This window comes from Budorcas taxicolor, chromosome 22 (genome assembly GCF_023091745.1).
Source record: "Budorcas taxicolor isolate Tak-1 chromosome 22, Takin1.1, whole genome shotgun sequence".
NCBI classification, from domain to species: domain Eukaryota; kingdom Metazoa; phylum Chordata; class Mammalia; order Artiodactyla; family Bovidae; genus Budorcas; species Budorcas taxicolor.
The window spans coordinates 48,608,742-48,617,225 of record NC_068931.1 but is presented as its reverse complement, the minus strand read 5'-3'; the positions used below and the strand labels follow the sequence as shown (position 1 = coordinate 48,617,225).

Genomic DNA, 8,484 nt, shown 5'->3' with positions numbered 1-8,484 from the left:
CATCTCACATCTCCCTGCCTCGGCACACCTGCTCACATTGCTCTAAGGATGGCTCAGGTTAGATACTTCCTGTCCCCCGGTCTTTCAGACTTCCTCCTGGCCTCCTTGCCTTCAGTCTCAAATTCTTCCTTGATCTTAAATTACCTACTCTTCCAGTGGTATCTTCTATTTCTCCCATACCAGTCTTCTGTACTACAGCTATACCATACTCCTCTTTCTTGAGCAACTTTGTGAATTCTTAACTTTGTACATTTCCCTTTATTCCTGGATGTGCTTTTTTTTTCTTTTTTAAAGTACTCATCATGTCCATGTATTGGGAAAAAAGCAAAGTATGTTACAGATTCATCAAAGATACATATGTGAAACCGTAAACACATTGGGAGAAAATATGGGTGAATATTTGTGCATACTTTGTAATCAGAAAGGTGTTTCTAATATGACAAAGTCATAGAGTAGATAACGTCTTAATCAAGTTTCAGGAAGTGAATAACTAATCAGAGTTGAAAACTTCTATACATCAGCACCAGGCTTCCCTGGTGGCTCAGTGGTGAAGAATCTGCCTGCCAATGCGGGAGACTCGGGTTTGATCCCGCTGAAGCCTGTGGGCCCTAGAGCCTGTGCTCTGGCAACAAGGGAAGCTGTCACAATAAGAAGCCAGCTCGCTGAAACTACGCAGTAGCCCCTGCTTGCCACAACTAGTGAAAGGCCCACGCAGCAGTGAAGACGCAGCACAGTCAAAGATAAGGAACTAAGAACCAACCAAACAAACCTCTACACATCAAAACAAACCATAACAGAAATGCATAGAAAGGGTTTGGAAAGTCATTAACAAATTATTAAATGTGGTTATTTCTGGGGAGAAAAGTAAAATTCTTCTGTTTTGTGGATGTGATGATAGATTGAATTTTTTTAACCTGGTATAATTGTGATCATTAGAGATGTACAGAGATGATATATTCCTTTGTAATCAAGAATATTAAAGACATCAATACAAACAAAATTTAAAAGCTGTGCTCACTTTAGCAGCACATATACTAAAATTGGAACAATACAGAGAAGATAAGCATGGCCCCTGTGCAAGGATGACACACGACTTCATGAAGTGTTTCATATTTTTTTTAAAAAAGCTAATGGCAAAGTGGTAAAAATATTTGTAATATATGAGACAGTCAAGGGACAAATATCCTCACTATGTGAAGAGCTGTTACAAAAATAGAGGGGGAAATGAACAACTCATTAGGAAATGGGCCAAGTGCACAAATAAGCAATTAACAAAGGAAAAATGTTTATGGCCAAAAATCTTATGGAAAAACATCAGCCCCATTAATAATTTAAAAATTTAAATTAAAACAAGGAGTTTGGCAAAGACATCTGGACTGATACATTAAAAGAAAAATAATTGATCTTTGCCAAGCTTCCTGTTTTAATCCACATTTTGAAATTATTAATTAAGCTGATATTTTCCCATTTATTTACTCTCTATATAGTGAACTCTTAGACACTCAGGTACTGCAGGAATGCACACTCGTATGTTATTTTGGCAGGCAATTTGACAATAGCTATCTAATCTTTAGGGCTTCCCAGGTGGTGCTAGTGATAAAGAATCTGCCCGCCAATGCAGGAGATTCCTGGATCAGGAAGACCCCTGGGAGTAGGAAATGGCACCCCACTCCAGTATTCTTCCCTGGAAGATTCCATGGTTAGAGAAGCCTCATGGGCTACAATCCATGGGGCCACAGAGAGTCAGATACAACTGAGTGACTGAGCACATACATGCATCTAATCTCACAAATGTGTGTATATTTTGACTCAGTAATTTCATTTCCCACATTTATTCTCAAGAAATAATTAAGAGCAATCCAAAGGGGACCACATCAATGCATTAAACTGGCAAAAATTAAAGATAAAGAGAGAATGTTAAAAGCAGCCAGGGAAAGGCAACAAGTCACATACAAGGTTATCAGTTGATTTTTCAGCAGAAACTCAGCAGGCCAGAAGGGAGTGGCATGATATATTTAAGGTGATTAAGGGGAAAATTCTACAACCAAGGATACTTTACCAGGCAAAGCTCTTATTCAGATTTACTGGAGAGATCAAAAGTTTTACAGATAAGCAAAAACTAAAAAGTTTAACACTACCAAGTTAGCTTTACAAGGAATGTTAAAGAAACTTCTCTAAGTGAAAAATAAAAAGCCACAACTAGAAACATGAAAACTGTGAAGAGAAAAATCTTATAGGTAAAGGCAAATATAGAGTGAAGGTAGTAAATCAACCATGTACAAAGCTAATAGGAACGTTACAAGAAGAGAGTAAAATCATCTGTATCTACAATGAGCAGCTGAGGAATACACAAAACAAAAAATGCAAAATATGGTGTCAAAAACAGAGATCACGAGGAGATAAGAGTTTAAATGCATTTAAAACTAAGTGATTAGTGACTTAAAACAATCGCACACACACACACACATATATAGATTGCTATGTATAAACCTCATGGTAATCAGAGCCAAAAATCTATAATACACACACAGAAAAGAAAAAGGAATTCAAACCGAACACAAAAATAGTCATCAAATCAAAAGGGAAGAAAGTAAAGAAGGAGAAAGGAACAGAAAAGAACTAGAAAAGCAATCCCAAAATAATTTGTCAATAAGCATATATGTCTCAAAAGTTACTTTAAATGTAAATTGACTCAATACCCCAGTCTAAAGACATATGGTGGCTGAATGAAAACAAGACATGTACATATACTACCTAAAAGAAGGTCACTTCAGATTTAGAGACACAAACAGACTGAAAATGAGGGAATAGGAAAAAGTATTCCATGTAAATGTAAATTTTAAAAAGTTGGAGTGCTGCTGCTGCTGCTAAGTCGCTTCAGTCGTGTCCAATTCTGTGCGACCCCATAGATGGCAGCCCACCAGGCTCCCCTGTCCCTGGGATTCTCTAGGCAAGAATACTGGAGTGGGTTGCCATTTCCTTCTCCAATGCATGAAAGTGAAAAGTGAAAGTGAAGTCGCTCGGTCGTGTCTGACTCTTAGCGACCCCATGGACTGCAGCCTACCAGGCTCCTCCATCCATGAGATTTTCCAGGCAAGAGTACTGGAGTGGGGTGCCATTGCCTTCTCCAGAAGTTGGAGTAGCAATACTTAAATCAGCTGAAATAGAATTTAAATAAAGACTATAAAAGAGACAAAGAAGGACACTATGTAATGATCAAGGGATCAATTTAAGAAGATATAATAATTCTAAATATATATGGACCCAACATAGGTCTACTTAGTATATAAGGCAAATATTAATGGATGTAGGAGAAATCAACTGTAACACAATAATAGTAAAGGACTTTAACATTCCACTGAAATCAATGGACAGGTCACTCAAATAGAAAAGCAATAAGGAAAAAGTGGCCTTAAATGACACATTATATCAGATGGATTAACAGATACATAAAGAACATTCTAGATACATATAGAACATTCCAACCAAAAGCAGCAGAATATACATTTTTATCAAGTACATATGGGACATTCTTAAGGATATGCTAGGCCACAAAACAAGCCTCAATAAATTTATGAAAACTGAAATCATATTATGCATCTTTTCCAACCACAACACTTATAGAAATCAACTATAATAAAAAAAAAAACTGCAAAAAATGCAAACACACGGAGGCTAAACAATGTTACTAAACAATGGATGGATCACCAAAGAAGTCAAAGAGGAAATAAGAAAATAGCTGGAGACAAATGAAAACAAAAACTCAATAGTGTGAATCTATGTGACATAGCAAAAGCAGTGTAAGAGGGAAGTTTATAGTGATATAAGCTTACCTCAGGGAATAAGAGAAACCTGAATAAACAACCTAACTTTATAGCTAAAGAAAGTAGAAAAAGCAGAACAAACAATATCCAAAGTTAATAGAAGGACATAAATCACAAAAATCAGAGCAGAAATAAATGGATTAGAGACTAAAAAAGGGAAAAGAAAGAAAACTATCAATGAAACTAAGAGCTGGTTCTTAGAAAAGATAAAGAAGAGTGATAAATCTTTAGCCAGACTCATGAAGAAAAAGAGGAAGGGCCCAAATCACAACAAACTGTGGAAGATTCTTAAAGATATGGGAATACCAGACCACCTTTCCTTCTTCCTGAGAAACCTGTATGTAGGTCAAGAAGCAACAGGTAAACAGGACATAGAACACTAGACTGGTTCCACATCGGGAAAGGAGTACACCAAGGCTGTATATTATCCGCCTGCTTGTTTAACTTCTATGCAGAGTACATCATGCAAAATGCCAGGCTGGATGAAGCATAAGCTGGAATCAAGATTGCCAGGAGCAATATCAATAACCTCAGATACGCAGATGACACCGCCCTTATGGCAGAAAGTGAAGAACTAAAGAGCCTCTTAAGAGGAGAGTGAAAAAGTTGGCTTAAAACTCAACATTCAGAAAAGTAAGATCATGGCATCTGGTCCCATCACTTCATGGAAAATAGATGGGGAAACAGTGGAAATGGTGAGAGACTTTATATTTTGGGGCTCCAAAATTACTACAGATGGTGATTGCAGCCATGAAATGAAAAGACGCTTGGTCCTTAGAAGAAAAGCTTTGATCAACCTAGACAGCATATTAAAAAGCAGAGACATTACTTTGCCAACAAAGGTCCATCTAGTCCAAGCTATGGTTTTTCCAGTAGTCATGTATGGATGTGAGAGTTGGACTATAAAGAAAGCTGAGTGCCGAAGAATTGATTCTTTTGAACTGTGGTGTTGGAGAAGACTCTTCGAGAGTCTCTTGGACTGCAAGGAGATCCAACCAGTCCATCCTAAAGGAAATCAATCCTGAATATTCATTGGAAGGACTGAGGCTGAAGATGACACTCCAATACTTTGGCCACCTGGTGTGAAGAACTGACCATTGGAAATGACCCTGATGCTGGGAAAGATCGAAGGCAGGAGGAGAAGGGAACGACAGAGGATAAATGATTGGATGGCATCACCAACTTGATGGACATGAGTTTGAACAAGCTCTGGGAGTTGATGATGGACAGGGAAGCCTCCTGGCATGGGGTCACAAAGAGCTGGACATGACTGAGTGACTGAACTGAACTCAGAAATGAAAAAAAAAAAAAAGAGAGAGAAGTTACAACTGAAATCATACAAACACAGAAAATCATATGAAATTACTACAAACAAGAATATGCCAATAAAATGGACAACCTAGTAGAAATGGACAAATTCCTAGACGTGTGCAATCATCCAAGACTGAATCAGGAAAAAACCAAATATGAACAGATCAATTATCAGTTAAAAAAAAAATTGAACCAGCAATTTAAAAAATTCCCAAGGAACTAAAGTCCAGGACCAGATGACTTCTCAGGTGAATTCTACTAAATATTTAGAGAATATTTAACACCTATCTTTCTCAAAGTATTTCAAAAAATTGCAGAGGAAGGAATACTTTCAGACTCATTCTGTGAGTCCAGCATCACCCTAGTACCAAAACCAACAAAGATATCACACAAAAAAAGAAAACTACAGGCCAATATCAGTGATGAGCATAGATTTTAAAAAATTCTCAAAAAATATATCAGGAAACCAAATCCAGTAATACATAAAAAAGAGCATACGTCATGTTCAAAAGGATTTAACTTAGGGATGCAAGAATGGTTCAATATCTACAAATCAAAAATGTGATACATCAAATTAACAAACTGAAGAATGAAGTCATATGATTATTTCAACAGAGGTAGAGAAAGCCTTTGACAAAATTCAACATTTATTTACTATAAAACTTCTCCGGAAAGTGGGCATAGAGGGAACATACCTCAATATAATAAAGACTGTATAAGAAAGTATGGTAAGCCCAGTTGACATCACAGTCAGTAGTGAAAAGCCAAAAGTATTTCCTCAAAGATCAAGACAAGGATGCCCGCTCTCACCACTTTTATTTAACATAGTATTGGGAGTTCTAGCCACAGGAATCACATAAGAAAAAGAAATAAAGGAATCCACGCTGGAAAGGAAATATTAAAATTGACACTATCTACAAATGTTGTGTTGCGTTGTATGCCCAGTCACATCTGACTCTTTGTGACCCCATGGACTGTAGCCCACCAGGCCCCTCTGTCCATGAAATTTTCTAGGCAAGAATACTGGAGTGGGTTGCCATTTCCTACACCAGGGAATCTTTCTGACCCAGGGATCAAACCCACTTCTCTTAGGTCTCCTGAATTGGCAGACAGATTCTTTACCACTGTGCCACCTGAGAAGATCCTCCTCCAGGGGCTCTTCCTGACCCAGGGTTCAGGAAAAGTGGACAGCTACATGTAAAAGTATGAATTATAACATTATCTAATACCATATACACAAAATTTCAAAATGGATTAAAGACCTAAATATAAAACTGGATACTATAAAACTCCTAGAAGAAAACATAAGTAGAACACTATTTGATAGAAATTGTAGCAATATTTATTTGGATCTATCTCCTGAAGCAAAGGAAATAAAAGTGAAAATAAACAAATGGGACCAAGTTAAACTTAAAACCTTTGCACAGTTGAGGAAACTATTGACAATATGAAAAGACAACCTACTGAGTGGAAGAAAAATTTGCAAATGGTATGACCACTAAGGGGTTAATACCCCAAATATACAAACAGCTCACACAACTCAATCTCAAAAACACAGAGCCTGACTTAAAAATGGGCAGAGGGACTGAACAGATATTTTTCCAAAGAAAACATATAGATGACCCACAGGCACATGAAAATATGCTGAACTTTGCTAGTCATCAGATACATGCAAGTTAAAACCACAATGAGCTCTCGCCTCATACCTGTGAGAATGGTCATCCTCAAAAAGACCGCAGATGTTGTTGGCAAGGATGTGGTGAAAGGGAGCCCTTAGATGCTATTTTAGGGAATGTAAATTGGTGCAGCCAGTATGAGCCATCAATTCCACTCCTGGGTGTATATATATATGCAAGACAGTGAAAAAACTAACTTGAAAAGATGAATGCATCTCAAAATTTATAGCAGTCTGATTTACAATAGCCAAGATATGGAAATAACCTAAGTACCAACAGATGAATGAATAAAGAACATGTGGTTTACACACACACACACACACACACACACACACACACACACAGGAGAACTACTCAACCATAAAAAAGAATGAGATTTTGCCGTTTGCAACAACATGACTGGACCTGGAGGATATTATGCTTAGTGAAATAAGTCAGTCATAGAAAGACAAATACTGTAGGTTATTACTTATGTCTGGAATCTAAAATATGAGATAAAACTAGTAAATATAACAAATAAGAAAGAGACTTACAGATATAAACTAGTGGTTACCAGTGGAGAGAGAGAGGGGAGGAAGGGTAAGGTAGGGGTTAGGGGTTTAATAGGTACAAACTACTACTTACAAAAAAAAAAAAAAAATAAGCTACAAGAATATGTTATTCAACATAGAAATATAGCCAATATGTTGTAGCTATAAATGGAGTGTCATCCACAAAACCACTAAGTTGTACACTTAAAACTTAATATATTTTTAAAAATTTCTTGTATTTTTAAAAAAATTAATTAATGGAACTTTTTGGCTGTGCTGGGCCTTTGTTGCTGTGTGTGGGCTTTCTCCAGATGTACTGAGTGGGGCCTACTCCCTAGTTACAATGTGTCGGCTTCTCACCGAGGCAGCATGTCTTGTTGGCAGCAAGAGCTCTAGCGTGCACGGGCTTCAGCAGCTGCAGTTAGAGGGCTCTAGAGCGCAGGCTCAGCAGTTGTGGAGCACAGGCTTAGTCGCCTCGTGGCATGTGGAATCTTCCTGGACCAGGGATCGAACCAACGTCCCCTGCATTGGCAGGCAGACTGTTAACCAATGGATTACCTGAGAAGTCCAAAACTAATATAATATTGCTAATCAACTATACCTCCATTTTAGAAAGTGATAAGTAAGGATATGCACAAAGATGAAGCTCTGAGGATGTTCCCTGTAGGGTTGCTTGTAATAGTAAAAGCTGAAAATTTAAAAGAGAATTTTTAATCATAAAAGTATTGACTAAATGAATATTTGCTGATTTCAATAGAGGCAATAAATATTGCCAAACAAAAAAAGCAATTTATAAATAATATGTGTAATATGAACTCACTTGTGTGAAACACGTTACAAACACACACAGAACGCTGACATGCACCTGAATAAAATCAGTCCCAGCCTTCGATCAGAAAAAACTTTTTTTTTTTTTCACCTAATACTTACTAAAGAAAGGTAAGACATTTAATTGAGCTACTGTAGTGGGGAACAGAGAATTCAGTACAGAACTGAGCTTGACTTCAAGTACAGCAGAGAGCTGGGGATGTAGACATGGGGTCAGTGGGTGGGAAATGACTAATAGTAACTTGATTACATATTAAGAGTAAGGGCATTCTTGCTAAACTGGCCTACTGGGCTTCTTGTTAAAGGCAGACCAAG

At 37.4% G+C, this 8,484-nt stretch overlaps 1 non-coding gene across 1 annotated transcript; it reads left to right on the top strand.

Moving 5' to 3' along the window:
- The first annotated feature begins 1,010 nt into the window (after nucleotides 1-1,010).
- Nucleotides 1,011-1,117, top strand: LOC128067587 (U6 spliceosomal RNA). The gene has a single exon (XR_008201400.1). It is a non-coding gene; the product is annotated as a U6 spliceosomal RNA (small nuclear RNA).
- Nucleotides 1,118-8,484: the final 7,367 nt, after the last annotated feature.